The 21,121-nt window shown below is 28.3% G+C and overlaps 1 protein-coding gene across 1 annotated transcript in view; it reads left to right on the plus strand.

The window, feature by feature from the left end:
* LOC129976310 (neuropeptide F receptor-like) overlaps nucleotides 1–21,121 on the plus strand; it is a 223,105-nt gene that overhangs the window by 166,496 nt on the left and 35,488 nt on the right. The gene's annotated exons all lie outside the window — the stretch shown is intronic.

The following is a 21,121-nucleotide window of genomic DNA, read 5'->3' on the forward strand; positions in this document are numbered from 1 at the left end:
TTTTCATTGATTTTTGTTTATTTATGAGGCGTTAAAAAATCTATCCAAATTCGATTGCAGTTGCGCAAAATCGGCATTAAATCAATCGAATAATTCAGCACTGATTGCTTTTCATGTTCGATAATACAGATCTTTAGAGCAGATATACGTAAAAGAATATACGCTAATAATTCTTTTTATTTTCATTGATTTTTGTTTATTTATGAGGCGTTAAAAAATCTATCCAAATTCGATTGCAGTTGCGCAAAATCGGCATTAAATCAATCGAATAATTCAGCACTGATTGCTTTTCATGTTCGATAATACAGATCTTTAGAGCAGATATACGTAAAAGAATATACGCTAATAATTCTTTTTATTTTCATTGATTTTTGTTTATTTATGAGGCGTTAAAAAATCTATCCAAATTCGATTGCAGTTGCGCAAAATCGGCATTAAATCAAATAATTCAGCACTGATTGCTTTTCATGTTCGATTAATAAAGATCTTTAGAGCAGATATTTTTATTAAATAGAGTGTTTATTTTCAATGTCGCTTAATTTATGAAATGCTTTTAAACTATATTCTATGATAATCCTTTAACTATATTCTATGACATAGATTTAATATTTTTGCCTTCCTATTTTAAATAATAAAAATTGTAATTATTTATAATACAAAATTATTATGTATAATTTAGTTTTATTTATTTTTATTACAATTTTTTCGTGTATCTGGTAATTTTTTTAAAATGCACCAAAACTTAACTAATTTTTCATATTTTATTCATAAATATTTGCATAAAAACTTAATGACAAATAAAGAAATTGTTTATATCTAAATTTATATAAAATTATTTAATATTTATGACCCATTTTTGATTGAACATTTACTTAATTTATTTTCCTTTTATTCCGTTATGTTTATATTTCTATCATTTATTGTTTGTACTTTATAATTAAAACATGATTTTTTTTAAAATTCCCTTGTAATTATATTTATTTAATGTGATTTCTGGTAGTGAATGAAATTTCCGATGAAGAAAATATTGAATTTACGACAAATTAATGTATTTTCTTTTTTCGATCCTATCTGCTTACTCATTTTTTTTTTAAATTTTAATTTGGAGTAAAAATTTTTTCAAAGCCATGTCTATAAGAGTAACAAACTTTCTCTTTTCAACTTAATATGGATTATTTGCTGTTTTCAAACAAATTAAACAACGTACAATGCCAAAATAGGAAAATTCAATTTTGTTATTTAGCTATGTTCTTTTTTTATACATTATGTTTCCTGATAGAAACTGTTAAATGCCATATTCAAATTTATTTTTTATGGTTTTTCCAACAAATTTATTTATATGTGCAAAAATTATAGAAATGTTTGCCCTGTTAGAAAAAATGTTAAATGCCCTGTTGTTGTTGTTTTTGTCCTATCATTAATATATGATATTATCCATGAAAATTGACACAAAAAAGCACTGCAATTTGTGCACAAAAACACTTTGGAAGGAAATACAAATTATCTTACCAAAATTTTATAATTCATGTTTGATTATAATTCGATGTACAAACAATATATTTACTTATTATGATTAAATAAGCAAGATAAAATCAATTATTTTAGTTTTTAGTTTATTTTCTAAATTATATGAACAATTACCGATTTTTAATCGGCAATCTTGCTTTTTTTTAAAAAAAAATTATAAAATTGCTGCATTAAACATTGGACCGTAAGAGTAGTAAATGAAATTATCTTTAAAACATCTTAGGAGACAAAAAAAAATGAATAAATAAACGATTAAAAATTAGTTATGAAAGTTAAATTTGGAACTTTAAATGATTTTTATGGAAACAAACCAGGTACTTTTGTATGCATAAATCATTGAGAAAAACATTTTTCCCGTCATTTTTCATTACAATCATAAGAGAAAATATCCGAAAGGATTCGAAAATAACACTATATATACTTTTAATTAACTGTGACAATTCGAGTATATATTTAATTAGTCACTGATTGATGGAAATTTCAGAATTAATATTAACTAAATAATTCAGACGAAATAATCCTTTTTCTGAGTGCGCAGCGTGTTCTGTATATAATTCTTCCAAAACTGAGGTGTAGCAAAATCATAATGCATAAGATGTATTATAAGATTATACCGATATTGTATTGATTCTACTATAATAAAAATTGTAATAATCACCATGTAATGTGATAATATTTATGAACCAGAAAAAGCGATAAATTACATCTGATGTAATTTAAGATTATCACGACGTTGTATTGATTCTACTATAATATAAACGGTAATAATTACTATATAATATGATAATATTTATAAACTAAATAAAAGGATGATGCATCAGATGCGACGGCATTGTATTGATAACATTATGACGACATTCTATTGATTGTACAATAATATAAAATGTAATAAGCGCTATATAAAATGGTTATATTTATAAACTATATAAGATGATAATGCATAAGTTGTATTGTAAGATTATAATGACATCGCATTGATTGTTCTATAGTTTAAACAATAATGAGTACTATATAAGATGATTATAAATTGAAAGATGTTAATATGTTCGCAAAAATTTCTTTGGACAAGTACCGTTACTTCAAAATATTCGAAAATATAAAAGGGATAATACTGTAAAATTTTATAAAAATTTCTCGACTTCAGCATATATTTTGTAAATTAGCTGCCTAATGTAAAAAATAAAGTTTCTTTCATCAAAATAAAATATGGAAATATTTTATCATACCGTTTTCCAGATATTATTCATTCGTAACGAATAAAAGACTTCACTACATGTGGTTCAGGAGTATCAAAAAATTTTTGAGCCAATAAATATCATAAAATACGAAAAACAGCAATGATGTATACGGTGCAAGACAATAAAAAATCCTTTTTACTTTCTCGTATGTACTGTATATAAAAAGCATATAAATATTGTTATTGCCAAAAAATTCGAACTCGAGATTTTGACGAAACCCCTACGTTTCAGTCTTAGCTGAGTCCGAAAAAATAATTCTTGAAAGCCCATTTATGTCTGTCTGTCTGTGAGCTCGATGACTCAAAATTCTCTTTGAGCTAGACAGATGAAATATGTTTTTTATTCTATATTTTGCAGATTTCTGCTAAATTTTGAAAAAAATCCTTTCAAAGGAAGTAAGTCTGTCCGGGCTTCCAAATGTAAGTTAACATTAAGTTCAAAACATAGAAAGTTATTCAATTTTTATTTGATACATATTAACATCTACAATATATATTTTACGTTCTATATATTTTACGTTACGTTCTTAGTTATATATTACCGTAAAAAAAACCAAAACCATTTTTGCACTTAATTAAAATTTAAAACATAATATTTTCTGTTTATATAAATTTTATTTAAATTAATTTTTCTCTAATTTTTAAGAAATTTTTTTTTAAAATTTTAATTATGTCTTGCAGAGATATTTTTTATTATTATAATTATTGAATTCATGCAAGCGAATAACAAAGATATTACAAGCATTTTTTGTATATACGTTGTTATTGATACACATAGGAGAAATTTTTAAAGCTTAAATATAGATAAACAAATCAACTGTAATCATTATGCTATGATATTTTAAATGAAATTATACTTATTTACAGTAAATTTATTTTAAAACAGTAAATTTTATTTATTTACAGTAAATTTATTTTAAAACAGTAAATTTTATTTATTTACAGTAAATTTATTTTAAAACAGTAAATTTTATTTATTTACAGTAAATTTATTTTAAAACAGTAAATTTTATTTATTTACAGTAATTTTTTTTTCTTATTTAAGAATATATCTGTTTTGTAATATTACTTACTCCTAATAATGAATTTAAAAACAATTATTTTTTTTCTTATGAATTGAATAAAGTGGATCAAAATAAAGTGACACATAAATGCGCGCATTTTCTTTTATATCTCATTATTTCTATAAAAATCTATTTTAAATGTATAATCTAAACAGTTTATATAAATTTAATTCACTTAAAATATTAGTTTATGGAGAAAACTTTTGAATATAAACTGCTTCAGCATTCGCATGTAAATGTGTAAGTTTAATTCGCATGTATTTAACTAGAAAGAGACTTTCAAAGCATAAAATGAAATGTACTTTTATGTTAATTCTTAATAAATATAGTAAAAATAATTTACCGATGATTTTGGAAGAGGGAAGCACGATATAATCTCTTTTCAACGACCAAATAAATTAGCCCTTGTAAAACAAACATTATATCCCATGTTTGAAAGAACACAAACTCAAAGGGAGACTTAGATTTTAAAAGTAATCATTCAATATTCCTAAGCAAATCGAATATTCTATCGTCTCTTTGATTTCAATCGTATTAACTGTACTTAACTATAATTATCACTTGAATAAACTTTAAGTGAAAATAAAAGCTTAAAGCCTCTACTCAAATTTAATACAAATAAATATTTAAGAGAATCGCGTTAAAAAAAAATTAAACTATTTCGGAACTTGGATAATGCAATCAAATCAAGTTTTATCTAATAATTCGAAATACATATAAAAATAATATAAGTGAAATGGATAAACTCTTTGCGATAGAAATTCAATAATAAATGCATTATAAAAATATTATTCTAACTTGGAAACATTTCGCAGTTCTCAGAATACTGATATACTTAAATTAATTAGAAAATGGATCTTAACTGGGATTATAATACAAATATACAACAAGAATAATATTCGAAGACACTAATTTCAACACAAGTAAAATGAATCCTAACTAACGCAAAGATTTAGTATGGTCTTGAAGCTAAATTACGAAGTATCCAGACATCAAGTTGGGCTTTGAAAAAGTTAAGGAGTTGATAACATACCAAAAATATAACCAGATTACTATTCGATTATACTAAATTAATGCAAGTAAAATGAGATCTAATTAACCCTAAAGTTGAGTACGGCTTTGATGCTGAACTGAAAAGTATAAAGACATCCAATAGGTCTTCCAAGAAGTTAAGGTAAAAATCTGGTAGGGCACCAAAAATAATAACTAGAATATTATTAATATCGACGATACTAAGTTAATGCAAGTAAAATGAAACCTAATTCACCCCAATATTTACTACTGCCTTAATACTAAACAACTAAGTATCAAAACATCAAATTGAGCTTCGAAAGAATTAAAATAAAAAATTGGGATTGTACCACGAATGAAGAAGCTATCAAGTTGTCGAGACAAAAATTGCTATAAAGATAAGATTGTAAGGTTCTGTGTTGCTAAGTTAGGTTTCAGAAAAGGTTTCATCATCAAAAAAAAAACTGGTAAGTTGGCACAAACATTTAAAGCGCCATATCTGTGATAAATTAAATATAACCAAAAAACTCACGAGTTGTTATGGGAAATCAATTTTGTAAAATCATATTTATTATATATGGAAACATATAATTTTTATTAATATAATATAACTTAATTATTTGCCTCGAATACTTTACTGAAGTCTTCTTTATGCCTCATAACAAAAATGGAGAAAATTTTATAAAATCTAATCAAGTCTAGATTTCTATAACTTAGTTAAGTAATTTCAATTTTATTCTTTTTGATGGGTAATGTAATATTCATTTATAGAGGCAAAGTACTATATAATTCTGTATAACCTCTCCCCCCCTAAAAAAACAGTTATTTCGTCCCCTTTTTAATACAATCTCTAACCCTTTTTCCTTTACTTCAAAGAATAGTCTCCGACAAAGCATAAAAATAAATCTTCTGTTAACAAAACTTTCGCCAATGAAAAAAAAAGACATATTGAAAGAGAAAGTTATATACAATGGAACACAATGTCATTGAATATCGGTTGTATTGAGTTTTGAAAACATCGCATTTCATCTTTAATATTTCAAGCCTTATAACTGTTCCTTTTAGTGATGGAGAAAACATTCATGTAATGGTACATGAAATAAACCGTGACCTAAAATTTTGTGTTACACACAAAAAAAGAAATTCTTACCTAAAATTTTATGCTACAAAATTTTTTAACTTCATTTCAACATTGCCAAAAGCATGCTATTGTATGGTTTCATTGTACAATAAATTAGTTAATTTTTGTTGTTGCGGACAAATTTATTAGTACAGATTGCGCATCAAATTAAACTTTGAAAAATTATTAGAATTTAAGGAAAAACTTTAAAAAATGTAATTACTAGCTTTAATTTCTTTTTTTTTTAATTTTTAGATTTTCTATAAATCCTTTAACATACGTATGTATAAAAACCAACAAAAACTTGCTTAGTTATTAATTAACTCATATTTTAACTATCATTTGAAAAATCAGCAATGACCTTATTTTTGTCTTCAAACACCTGTATGCTAAATTTTATAAAGACCGAACAAAAGTTTTACTTTTAAATAAGAGGCATACAAATATTCATGTTTATAGATTCAGTGAACTTTGCTACTGAGGAAATTATTATTCTGGGAATTATGATAGCGAATATTTTGGAACGTGCACTATAAATCAGTAAAATGGTTTGAAGCGAAATTACGAATTTTAACCTCAAATAGTTACCGATAATTCAACATGTTGTTGTTGCTGTTTTCTATGGCACTAGTCATAGAAAGCCCGTTGATCCGGCGATTTTAAGCTGGGAGAGCGTTTCTTGTTTTTCAGTAGCGCCATCTAGGGCCAAGAGTACGTCATAGCTACTCACGCGTCACATTCGCTTGCACAACCCCGTTTTACAGGGGGGGGGCACATTCACACACCTCACAGATAGAACACAGTAAAAGAACAAACATGCCCGAACCCGGGACGCCCAGATCACGGGGAAGACGCGCTACCCCTATGCCAGGACGCCGGTATAATTCGACATAATTTTTACCAATAATTCGATAAATCATACAAGCATATTTCTACAGTAAATGCTGTATTATATATTCCGTAGCAATATTTTACCGCTAAATTGTGAATTTAATTGCCGACCTATGTACCTATAACTCTTCGCCATACCATGCACATACTTGTTATGTGGTATTTTTTTATGTATTTATTTATTAGGCAGGGTTCTTAGGATTTTTTTTAATTATTTGTAGGACAGGTTTGATTAGCAGAAGTATGATGCTTTAAAAATTACTACACTAACAAGTGTGAGAATTAACACTTTGCACTCGAAAAAGTAATTTGGTAAATAATTATTCACTTAATACAAAGATTTGTTTACTGCTCTGAAAAATAAATATACATAATGGTTTTAAGTCGAATGTTTTTGAAAAATTAATCTACTCCTTTCTACCATTCGGTAGCCGTTTTTAGCAAATCAAAATTGAAAAATAAATAAGTAAAAAGTCAAAATGTGGCACCATCTTGAATGGTGAGTGAGAGGCACCATTCAAGTGTAAAGAGTTAAAGTTTTCTCCATGTCGGGATTCTTTCGAATGAAATTTATATAGCAAATAAAAGAAAAAAAGACCCGCTGTATTTTTTAGCAGCGTATTTTTAAAAACATTTACAAGTAGACTATACATTTAATTATAATCGCTTTCATTGCGGAAATTTGATATATAGTTATTACTTACATTTCGTTGTGTGTTGTGACTTATGACACTTTACAAGCCCGCTGACAGTTATCTTCAGCGATTTAAGCCGAATGAGCATCTCATGATTTTTCAGTACTGCCATCTAGGGCCAAGAGTACGACTTAGCTACTCAAGCATCGTTACCCTTTTTATGAGGCGGACTTCATTCATGCATTTCATTCATTCATACACAAGTCGTAATGTAGACCTGAATCAGAGAACGATCACCTCTGAACTAGTATCCCCAGTAGTATTACTCTCGACATGGAGGACTTTGTGACCACGACAGATTTATACGTGCGCCAGCCACCACACACACGGAGAGTCTTCGGCCGGTGGGGTTCGAACTCACAACCTATGGGATGCGAGTTCAATGTCCTACCAATCAAGCTATCCCGACCTTTATTACTTACATTTCATTATAGAATCTTGAATTTTTATTTCATATCCATATTTTGGAGACTAATCAGTAATTTACCGTTTTAATTTGACCATTTTGCAGAATTACCGATAACAAAAATTTGGTGAATTTGCTATCATGACGGGGAGGATTCTCATATTTTTAATTTATGTTAAATATTTATACGTGAACTTAGCTTGAAATATAAAAAGAAATATTTCCAATTACTTGCCCCCCTTTATAATACTTGCATTACTGAATCAGACATACCTGTGACATTCTGTGGTTAGTATTATTGAATTAATTGTTATCCTGTAGAGTGATAATTTTACGTATTCGAGCATTCTGCAATCATCATCTTAATTTGAACATTTAAAAAGAAATAATGCATCGCAATAATTTGCAGTTTCTGTGATGCATAACCTAACATACTTTTGAAAGAAGGGTGCAAAATAAAAATTATATTTTTTAATTAAATTCTTATTTTATTTTTAAAATAAATATTTTTGAATTGAAAGAAGAATTGATAAAACTATAAAATCTATGTTAGAGAAGACGCATCTTTAATACACTAAAATTCAAAAATTTCGTTATTTAAATTTTTTTCTACCTTTTATGATTTGATCTATAAATTATTAGCATGTATATTAAAGAGTGTTGCAGTCAATTTTTTTCTCCGATAAGTTAGTAGATACTACTAAAATATGGATTCAAAAATCCAATTAATCTATTACATTTTAATTTATTTATAAATATATTAAAGTAATATATTCTATTTAAACACTTAAGCTTATAAAATTTGAAAATCCACACATCATGGAGTGATTAATAATTCGATTGCAAAATATTATCTTAATATGTCAAGTAAAATAAAAGCGCATCTTCAAAAAATGCAATAATTCATAGTCTATCACTTACCATTTTCTTAGCAACAATTATAAAAGTTACAACAGCCATTATGCATATTACAGAGTAAATGTTCTTATCGCAAAGTTCATAGTCAATTTATTTTACCTAGAAATCCTTTTTAATACTATAGCTGTCGTCGTTCTGAAGTTAAATTCGGAGAAATGACTCGGAACCTTAACGAGCCAATTGTATTAGGATTCGTAAACAAATTATCATGAAATTCCATTCGGGTTATATCAATAACCTGTTTACCAAACAGCGCATTATATGTGTATCTTGTTCACCAACAAAATAACAACGCACAATGGAAGGAATTTAAGCAGACAAAATCTTAGAAAAGGCTCCTTTGACACCGGGTAATCTTCTGCAAATAACATTCCCTTTTGATCCTGCTAAGATCTTAGAATAAGTGGTGTCAAGTGAAAATGTTTATATAACAAGATATACAGCTAAAAGACCAAAATAACCATTTTTATTTTGGAGTTTAAATAAGATTCGAGAAAGGCATACGCACAAACTGAATACAGAATAAATAAACAAGCAAAAATAGAAATAATACGTTTATAACTACCACCTTGAAATCAAAAATAAGCAATAGCTCTTGTGAATTCTGCAATAAATATGGATAAATGTCGTTTTACGAAGAAAATTGTAAGCCCCTAACCATGGAAATTTCTAAAGTAAGCAAAAGCAGAAAAAAATAAAATATTTATAAATAAATAATTGTAAGACATTCGTTGTAATCTTAAACAGAACACCTTAATTCCTGAAACCGGTTTTAATTATCAATTGAAGTTTTAAAAGTATGCTGTAGTTATTGATTAAATTTATAAACCACTCTTCCTTTATATTAGTCAGCTATTTTATTTAAGTGATATGGGGTGGTATGAAAGCTATTGAATATAAAATTATTTGCGTTCGTGTCAAAAAATTTAAAATCTTAAAACATTGTGAAGGAAAAGATAGATCGGCGTCCTGGCGTTGTGCGTCTCCCCCCTGATCTAGGCGTTCCGGGTTCGAGTCCTCGTTCGGGCATGGTAGTTCTATTCCTTGAGTTCTCTCTGTTAGGTGCGTGAATGAGCCCCCCTATAAAAAGGGGTTGTGCAAGCGAGTGTGTGTGCGCTATCTTCATTTGAGCTAGAAGTCAGACTTCTACCCTCGGGTGCTGAGGGGTCTTTACCCTCAGAAGCTACTGCAAAAAGATTTGGCTTAAAGCAGTCACACGACAAAAAAAAATGAAATGATATAAATCTATCTCAGGTCAAAAGAAATATTACAAATCTGCTACTCCTTATAGTTTAAAAAGCAATCTAGATAATAAGAGATAGATCTGTCTCAAGTCAAAAGCAATATTACAAATCTGTTACTTTTTATAGTTTAAAAAATATAGTAAATAAAAAGATAGGTCAAAAGAAATATTACAAATATGTTATAGTTTAACTCTTTGTGCTCGGAAAAGTAATTCGATGCATAACTAGTCATTTAATACAAGGACTGATTTATTGTTCCAATATATATAATTGTTCTAATTCGAATCTCCCCAAAAAATTAATCTACTTCTTTTCACCATTCCATAAGTATTTTTAACAATCAAAATTGAAAAATATATAAATAAAGAGTGAAAATGACGCATCGTCGTGAATGCTACCTGAGAGGCACCATTTGAGGGCAAAGGGTTAGAAAGGAATGAGGCCCTTTCCTTTTATCATTTTCTCGAGTCGCATTGGTTACAATAATCTTGATAATTATCTATTTCGTTTTTTTTATTGCCATATTTGTCAAATGTCTAGGCTTCTAGAATATCAATTGGTTCTCCCGCCATTATTGTTAACTCTGCAAAATGGTTGGAAAGAAAAAAAATCCTTTCAATCAGGAAACAATCCGGTATAGAGTATAGAGAAATGAGTAAATAGTCATTGGAGTCACGAAGATTATATTAAGCAGTACAATTTTCATATGATTGCAATAAAGATACAGCACATTGATTTTCATTTTCATTTTTCATTCGTCTTTTCATTTTTGTCCGACTTCTTCTCTTTATCCTGTTGGTAAGGTCTCGGCTTCGGAATGGGAGGGTTTCAAGTTCGATACCCGATTAAACAACAGAACCGTCGTGCTATCGGGTCTTGTGTAAGTTAAATCTGTCGGCGCCAAACCTCCTCCCGCTACTGCGGTGTGAAAATTTGGAGAGGGGGCTCCAAATTTCCACACCGCAGGTGACGTCCAGCTCAGGTGACATCCTCGGCATCTGACCGCGGTTCAAAATTACAAGGTCAGTCCCAAACTAGCCTTAGTGCTCCTTTAAAAAAACGGGACGTTAATACAACTCAAATTAAACTATTCATCTTATTTCAATAAAATTACTCATTAACTTTATTAATGCTTCTGTTTTGTTATTAATTCCGTTTCCAAATGTTATTTCAATATTCAGTTACTGCACTTCAAATCTTTTCTTAATAGTTTACCCCAAAAGAAACCGAACCTTTAAATTCAAATAAAAATTCCAAAGAATACTTCTAAATGCAACATTTCTCAGTCTCTATAAATTCCTTCTGAAATTGCATATCTCAATCAAACTGTCATCTAATGCTGAAATATTGGAATTTTTAGGAATCTAATTTAGCGAAGCTCCAAGAGAATTTTATTTCCTATTTCCGAATGTAAGAGTGATTTCACCTAAACTAACAAAATAAATTCCTCAACTTTTAATTTGAAGAGTGACAATATGTTGCAATATGTTTTTATCTCTCTTACACGATTAAGCAACTCTTTGCAAACTCTGGTTCGATTCATGTTTTGGTTGTCTATCAAGAGACAAGTTTAGTTGTATTAACGTCCCGTTATAAAGCAACACTAGGGCTTATTTTTTGACGGACATCTTGATTTTGAACTGCGGTCATTGCGCGCAGTAGTTGGCCTCATGGGAGCGTTGCTTTTTACGTTATCAAAAATGGTTTTCTGTTCTTAAATTCATTTTTTTTTTTTGTCAATTTAAAAAACACATTTTCGAATTCTGAGGCTGCATATGAAATTCATTTGGAGATTTTGCAGGTGCTTTAGCATTCTCATTTCCCGAGATACAATTATGGGAAAGAAATACCTCAAACTTTTAAAAATTCTTCAAAAGAAATTTCTCAAAACATCTAAATCATAACTAAGTTTTATACAAAAAAAAACCCTTACATTCTCTGTAGAATTTTATACTATTTCGTCATATGTATCGAACTTGACATCAGCAATTGAGAAAAGAACCATTAAAAAATTTGAGCAATTTATGAAATAGCAAACTATTTTAAAGTACTGACAGCTGTTAAAACTGTCATAATTTGATAAATATATAAGAAATCTTTATCAAACTTAATAATAAATTGGTAAATACTTCTAAAGCTTATGAAGGTTTTGTAAAAGAGGCATAATATTCTTTACAGAATCCTTTTCCACTTTCTTACTCTTGTAGAAAAGAAATAAGCTTTCAATATAACTCAAAAGGTATAAAAACCTCAATGCAAAGTTTTATTGAAAAAAAAATCTCAAAAAGTAGGAATTTTTTTAATTCTGAGAAATGTGTGAATTGGTATACATAAAAAATGTCCTCATTTCTAAATATTATGGATGAAAGTAATTAAAATAAACTAAAGAATGTCCAAGTAAATATTTCCAACAATTGCTTTGATAAAATTTTATATGGAACCTTCAATAATACCTCAATGATTTCATGAAAGTAAGAGAAAAATATTAAAATAAATTAAGCCCATTTTTAAAATATGCAAACAACAAATAAGAAAACTAATAAAAAAATATTCATTGTTCGAAGCATTTTTTGGCGAAGAAAGCTAATTTCAATATATGTCTTTCTAAGAAATTGAATACCTTGAAGCTAAACGTGTTATATAATTTCGCCTCAGATAGCGAATACTTTTCCTTTAAAAGATGTTTTCAATTTAAGAAAACAAACTAAAACTTTTTATTTCCGTCTTATTACTCTCTTAACTATATCGTTTCCAATAAAATTAATAAACCTGGAAAAGTAAGAGATAAACTTTTTACACTTCAATCCACAAATCACAATAGACGATATTGTAAAAGAACTATTTGCTTGTCACCCTCAGGAGATGTTTTGTTTGTTAGAGTATTTTTATCATTTCTTTTGGGACAGATATCTTTTGTTGACTTTTCTTGTTGCACTGCAATTCTGCCTCTTACAAATAGAATACTTATATAACATAATGTCCTGTTTCACTATTTGTTCATAAAAGAGTTCCATTATTTTACGAATCAGTAACCGTTTTTGAAGCTGAGGCAACATAGTTTCGCCGAATTCATTGCTAATAAAAGATTCTTTGGATAAATTAACTGCTTAATTATCTTCAGTTTACTTTAAAATATTCCTATTCTGAGAAAATTAACACCTAAATAAGTTGGGATAATATTGGGTAATCATAGGTAACCTTTAAGCCAATACCTATCCACAATGGGATCGTTTAATGAATACGCGTATCAATATTTGCTTTGCATCTATTCAACGACATATTTTGTTATCGTCGTTTCGATGGTGTTTCATTTAAATCGTTTTATTCACCCTTTTAAGTTTGTTTCTAAACCGGAACAATCCAACTTAGAAGTGGTTACAACAATACCGCGAAAGATAAATTTAAAAGATTTTCATTTCCGTTATAAACTTAAAAAATATAGATTAAAAATTATTATTTAATTATATTCAAAGAACTTCTATCTTCTTTAATAGCTTATTCATCAAAATATTTTTAGGCTTCAAATGTTGATAATCACTAATTCACACATACTAAAGGCCTTAAGCTGTAATGTACTATGTATCTCTCTTATTTTCTGTCAGATCAAGTAAAATTTCAACTTTAACCCTTTTTAGGGCCATGGGAAGTATGCTTCCCACCAAATTTATCAATCTTTGTATGAAATTATGTAGGTTGGTATAAGTTCTGACAAATTTTTTTAGTAAGTCAGAAACTTAGATGCTTCAGTTCTTTATCTCAAACAAAATGAAGTGTCTTGATTTGCTACTTAATTATTAATAATCAAATTAAATTTATCTAATAAGCTAAATGAATCCCCTTTCTTATTCTAATTTCAAGCCTAAAAATATTTTAACATAATATGACTAGAAAAAAAATAGCTCTTTAAAGGGTTAAATTAAAGCGGAAATGATTAAACTGCAATTAATACATAAAAAATCTTTTTTTACTGAAACCAATTTTTTAAAATATAAGTACTGAAAACAGATTATTTCGCAATTGAAAGCTTATGTGCACTACAGAATAATTTTAATAAAACTGTTTTATTAGTAATACAGGTATTATAAAGAAAATTTTTATTTGCATTTACTTTTTAGAATATTTCATATTTATTTCAGACATATACGAGCTGAAAACTACACTTTTATATATTTTATTTGCAATAATAGTTAACTTTTTTTTTTAATTTGAGCTTTTGTCAGTGCGTTTTGCCAATTTGATTTTATTTTCATATCCTGCGAAATAAATTGTTAAAAAATATTAAATATTTTTTTAAATTCATTAAAAGTAGGAATTTAATTTATAGATCAAAACATTAGTGTCATAAAAATGATTATTTTTTGAACTTTAGTATGATGTAAAAATAAATTTTGTGATATAATATTTTTGGAAGTTATAGTGGAGGAGAACAGAAATGTCACTTAATTTTTAATTAATTAAAATTTCAAAAAATAACACTGAGGTGCATATTCTCGACCTCCAGGGTATACATGCGTTGAATTTAGTAGTTGTAGGCGGAGCGGTCCGACTTGCAGAGCGCCAACACGCACACATATTCAGTTTTATTGTAGATGTTCAGTTTTATAAAGACAGATATGTATATCTATAATCTATCTTTATCTATAAATATACATGTAGATAAAGATAGACAATAGATATACATTTTGGTAATACGCTTTCGAATATATCAAATATTTAAAAAATATACACCTGGATAAAAACTTTAATAAAAAGCAAATTAAGATAAGACTTAAGATTAATGTCTCGTTTCTCACCAAGTAAGAGCAAATCGTGCCAACCTTTCTAAAATCCGCCAAAAGTCCACCACTTTGGAGGATTATAAGATATAGTAATAAACGGCTTTAAGGATTGAAGAAAAAAAAATTTCATTTTGGGAAATTTTCTTTTTTAAAATTTTCAGCGACAGTTGGGGAAAATTCGCTCCAAAAAATTCAACTTCGTCAAACGGACATTAACCTAAGTTGGACTAAAACTTGAAATAGGCAATTTTTATTAAACTTTTTCTCACAAAAGGAATACAAAAAGAAAATATAATATTGTATTATCCAAACAGCAGAGGTAATAAAAGTATTTAAAAAATATTTTTATTAAGTCTATTTATTTAAATTTCTTATCTTATTCATAGAATTAAAAAAGAAATTGACAAGATAGTATTGATTGAAAACCAGATTCCCTCACTATCGAGTATAGTTTCGATGGTTCAACAAAAAACTGAAATAAAATTAAAAGTTAAAATTACCCAAGCAAATGTGGTAACACAAAAAAATGAAACGTGTCTGAAACTTTTGAAAGGGTTAACACTTTAAAGAAATTAGTTTTTTTTTTCTCTTTCTACCAGCTTTCATTTTTTCTGCCTGGTTGTTTAAATAGAAGGCCTTTGATATTTCAATGAAAAAATATGCCAAAAAATGCAAAGCTCTGCGATTTCACCGTCAATTTCCTTCAAAGTTAAAAGTTCTTTCCGTTTTTTTTTTTTTTTTTTTTTTTTTTTTGTCAGAGAAGGTTTACATTACGCTAAAGGGGACACTTTTTTCACTTCACTGTTTGTAAAGAAGTCGAATTTTTTTTCCTTCACCTCAGGCAAAGAATGCTCAGTTCAAAATTCAATCTAATCAATAATTAAAAAGTCAACCTTTTTTTAATATGAAAAACTGTTTTAAACTGAACAAACGAAGAGTTTTTTAACATGCGTTTCATTATTTATCGTATTTTAAGTTCATAAAGATTCTTTTTACTTTTATATATATGAAAATAAAAATAGAGAAAATATAGTAATCGTCAAAAAATTCGTGCTTGAGACTTTGACGAATCTATACGTTTTAAACCTCTCGGAACTCTAAAAATACATTTTTCGGTCTGTGACAAAGATAATTCAAAAGCCATTTGAGCTAGATAGATGAAATTTGGTATTCAAAAGCCATTTGAGCTAGATAGATGAAATTTGGTATTCAAAAGCCATTTGAGCTAGATAGATGAAATTTGGTATAAAGTCTTTTTACCGAATTTGTGGATTTCTGTCAAATTTTGAGCAAAATCCGCTCAAGAGAATACTGTCTGTCCCGCTGTTCGACGATGTTAACGCGATAACTAAAAAACAAAGAGACCTAGATAGATAGAATTCGGTACCCATAATTAACATCTGTAGTCTGGATACCTATCGAATTTTGAGCCAAATCCGACAAGGGACTTATTGTCTGTCAGTCCGTACGTTTAGAAAAATGCAAACGCGATAACTCAAAAACAAAATTATTTAAATACATCAAATTTTGTGTGGAATTTTGCGACTGCAAGCGTAGTTTTGAGTCAAATTTTTATTTTAATCGGATGGGAAAAATGCATCTAAAATACAAAATCAATTTTCGGATACTATTAACAGCACGCACGGCATTAATCGGCAAAATAAATCGCCGACACGATAGATTCAGTAAAAATGATAAATTCAGGTCAAAGGTTATTATTATCGTAACTATTGCGCTCAACAAGGCTGTAATTTCACCAAACAGTGTTACACTCGTCTCCATTTTAGTATAAAATTGTAAACTTATGGCAAGAGTGCTCAAATTTTTATTTTCACACATAAGAGTTTTGTGCGTAGCAGCATTACAAAGAAAGCCGGGTTTTGTATTTTAACTACCTTTTCGCAAGCAATAGCTGATTTTTGGTGTGAAATTAGCGTTTTCATGGAATCTAGTTTGTGAAGTTTTGCATATTTTTTTGACAATGTCTTATATGCGGTTAATACGCAGGTGCCAGGAAACCGAATATGTAATTTGATAACTTTTGCGCTGATCAATTGAAACCAAAATTGGATATAAAACTATAATTGTACTCACAAAATCATATACCAAATTTCAATTATTTAAATTACTGCATTTATTACAATTAAATGCACGAGAGAATACAAACCAACAAATAATCAATCCCTTAACAGATTCAGTTCAAAATCTGATATGGATCTACATTATAGATGATAAACATGTGTACCAAATTTTATAATTACCGTTTTCGCTTGTACTGGTATAGACGGACACCAAGATTTCATCTGAACAGATTTCGTTCAAAATTGGCAGAAACATATTTTTATCAAAATTTGGTAAAAACAAGTAAATTCGGGTTTCGTTCAAAATTTCGTAGAAATCTCAGATTTCGTTCAAAATTTGGCAGAAATCTATAAATTTGGTGCATATACCATATACTAAATATCCGCTTTTCTACCTCAAAGCATTTGCGAGCTATTTTGTTCATGGATATACAGACATAATTTAAAAATATGTTGTTCGGATACAGGAATTTTAAAACTTGAATATTGATCAAAATTTTGAGCTCGAATTTTTTGGCAGTTACAATACATTCGCTTTGTATGCTTCGTATTTAACCCCTTAACCGGTTTTCCCTGTACGCAATGCGTGTATCAATTTATCTCATTTTTACTCTTTCAAATAACAATTAAGCTATTGATAATTATTATAATGCTATACAGATATTAGACAGAATATATAAATATCTCAAATGTTCTATATAAATTCTGGAATATTAAGGAATTGCGAGTGCCATATAAATACTACTGGCTCACGCAAAGCTTGACGTTCGTTGCAGAAAACAAATATAATGACAATGATGGATTATCTTTCATATGTTTATAATACTACTTTTTTGCTTCCGATTTATCTGTTTTCCTTCAACACAAATGGAATTTCGTATTTTTTTGACATTTGAAATGCAAGTTTTTTTAATCGGTTGCTTTAATCCTAAATAAATATAAAAAGACCTCTACCAGCTGAGTTCCCATTTCTTTCTCGAATCTTTCGATTTTCTACATGAATATTGATTTACAAGCATATTTTAAGCTTAATATATATATATAAGAAAAAAATCCTTTATTCAAACAGTAAGTACAGTTTTTTAATTGAAATCGCAATTACTAACCTTAGTTGCTCATTGAAGTAATTGAATTATCTTTTAATTGATGAATGCGACTAACAAGCATCTAATTAGTTTGAGGATAGTATAGGATTTTGAAGCTCATTTAATTTTAAAAGATAATAAGAAGATAATGGTGCAAAATGTTAATTTCCTTCGGTATTATTCTTTTCCATCTCGGCTAGTTCACTTTTGAGTTATTTCAATGAAGCTCATACCACCATTGTTATTTTCTCTAATACCCTTTTCATTACTTGTTGTTTCTAAATATTATAGAAACATTCTTGTGGTAATTCTAAACTATGTAGGGATAACGAACAATAGTATTTTTCTAAAAATAATTGATATCTTTAGACGTGCAAGAGATCTTCACACCTGCTGTATAGTTTATGTTATGGCTTAAGTAATGGCACGTATAATATTTTAATTACGCATCGTAAAGGCAGAAAATAAAATAGAAAATCATCTCAAAATAAAACCAACTATTGGAATATTGCAGAATAATACCCCAAGAAAAAAACAATATATTTTTCATAATATTATTGCCGTACTTCTCAATAAATTTACATAAGAAAACAATAAAAAAAGCCAAAAGAAAACTTACTTTTTTCGAGTTTAATTTGAAAACTTCTTATATTCCGGAGTGGATACCGAAATTATCGTCGGTTCTAATGTTCATTCCATTGCATCCAAAATCAAATAAGACTAGAATTTGATTTTTTTAAAAAATTAAAACTTGATAAGTACTACTTCATGGTACACAAACGCAGTCTTAACTTCAAGTGTGTCACGTGAACTTGATATGTTTGAGAAATAATTTCGTATTTCAATTCCAACAAAACAAAAATGGATGAAAATTTTATTCATTACTTGATTGATTGTTGTAAAAATAATTTATTCACTTTTAATCACAATGATTTGTCCATTAAATATTCACTTTTTGCTTTTAAATTTCAAAGAATGGAAAATAAAAAAAAATGTCAATTGGTATTTTCAATTGATTCTTCAATTTAATACACGTTGACATTCGTTCAGCGCTTCAACATGCTGGGTGCCATGTGAATCGCATGTTATTCACACTTATTTTCTAAATGAATACCATATTTTTCTTCAGTAGTTTTTCAATTGAATTCTAAATAATTTTATTCTATTACCCTTGAACTTCTAAATTTCCATGTATGCTCTTGCACTAAACGAGAGACTGGGCCACGATGGCATAGAAGTAGGGTCATAGCTTTATGATCAGAAAGATTTTACTACAAAAACAGATTCGATTAAAGATTATCGTTCATTTGCTACTGCTGCGCGTAATTTCCGCGAGTTTAAAATCAAGCTATTTATATAAATAGCTTGAATCCTGCGAATTTTGTTGTTTGATATGTTTTATATTTTATTATTACAGTGATAAATTATATAATGTTATTATAGATTAGTATATAAATACTAATCTATACTTTCCGTTAAAAAAATTGAATTTACTTGCGAACATTGCATCTAAATTGTGGTTTTAAAAGACGGTATTTAAAAAGCTGAATCGGTCTCCATATGAATCAAATATTTTTCTGCTGTGTGCAAGTTTGGAAAAAGTGTTCTATCTAAGTTGTCGTCCTCATTAATTAACCTGACAGGGCGCGTTAACCTGGTGGTAAGGTTTCGGAACCGGAGGAATTCAGGTTTGAGACCCGATTCCACAGAAGAACTGTAGTGTGAGTGGGTCTGGTGCACTTTAAATCCGTCGGGTCCAAACGTCCTTCCGCTGGTGTGTTGTGAAAATTTGGAGAGGGGGTGGCAATTCAGGTGTCGTCCTCATCATCTGATCGCGTTTCATATTTACAAAGTCCGTCCCAAAATATCCCTAGTGTTGCTTTAAAACGGAACGTTAATATAACTAAACTAAACTTCATTAATCATTTTTTTTTAATTTTAAGTTATTTGTTCCAAAACATCATTCACATTGCTTCAAAATAGGATTTAAAAAGTAACTAAATTAAACTTTACAGTCATTTTATATCCAGTGTTAATCAGTTGAGCTATATAATTTATTGCAATTGCTTAAAAAATAGTATTGTTAATATAAAAATCATTGAAGACTTGAAGTTCCAAAAATAGATATTTCATATTTTGTCCATTATTTTATAGCCATCGTTAATTGAGTGTGGATCCAAAGAAAGGATTCAGAAGAGAAAAAATTTTAACACGTGTGCATCAATTTTGTATGCATCACTCATGATTAATTTCCATAAAATGGAAAAGCACCTTAAATTTGTGCAAGTAGTTATTTTCTTTCACTTTTAAGATAATTTTTATTTAAATTTGTTGAATCTTATTAAGGTTGAAAATTGTTGTTTTTCAACTTACCATTCAAATTTGAGAAAATAAACTAATTCTCACCCTAGACGACAAATTTTTATTGTTTAAAAGCATGAAACAGAATTTATTGCACCCAAAGAAAACTTATAAACAGTTACTAAAGCGTTTTCTTTAGAGAATCGTAAAATAAGAGTTTTCTTTTAAATATTTATAACCAGTGCTTAAAACTGAATAACATGTTTTCTGAATTAATATTAATAAATATAACCATATTAATAAATTAAAGAAAGTAAAGTTATTATGACCGAAGTAATTTCGTTTTGAAGTAAAGTATTTTATTTGTATACAGACCGTTTTGCTAAAAATGCATATTTATTGCTTCAATCATTGATTGCTTAAATATCTGAAAACTCTTTACTTCTAAAAAGGGTTTTCTTGTGAAACAAAAATAGATTATGTTTCTGAATTTTATTTTAAAGTCGTTTTTTTTTTCTGATGAAGAAACATTGCAAAATATTCTAATAAGGAAAATTGTTTAAGTTTTATCTAAGATAATTCAAAATGATATCGAAGAAATGAGATGGCAAAATTGTGCCTATATTATAAATATTCTAAAGAGGAAAATTAATTTTAGAATATTTATACATGATAATTCAAAATAAACAAAATGAAATAGTACAGCAAATGTATATATTACGAGTTTTCTAATGTGGAAAATTATTATGGAAAGATTTATGTA

This window comes from Argiope bruennichi, chromosome 7, assembly GCF_947563725.1.
Source record: "Argiope bruennichi chromosome 7, qqArgBrue1.1, whole genome shotgun sequence".
Lineage (NCBI taxonomy): Eukaryota > Metazoa > Arthropoda > Arachnida > Araneae > Araneidae > Argiope > Argiope bruennichi.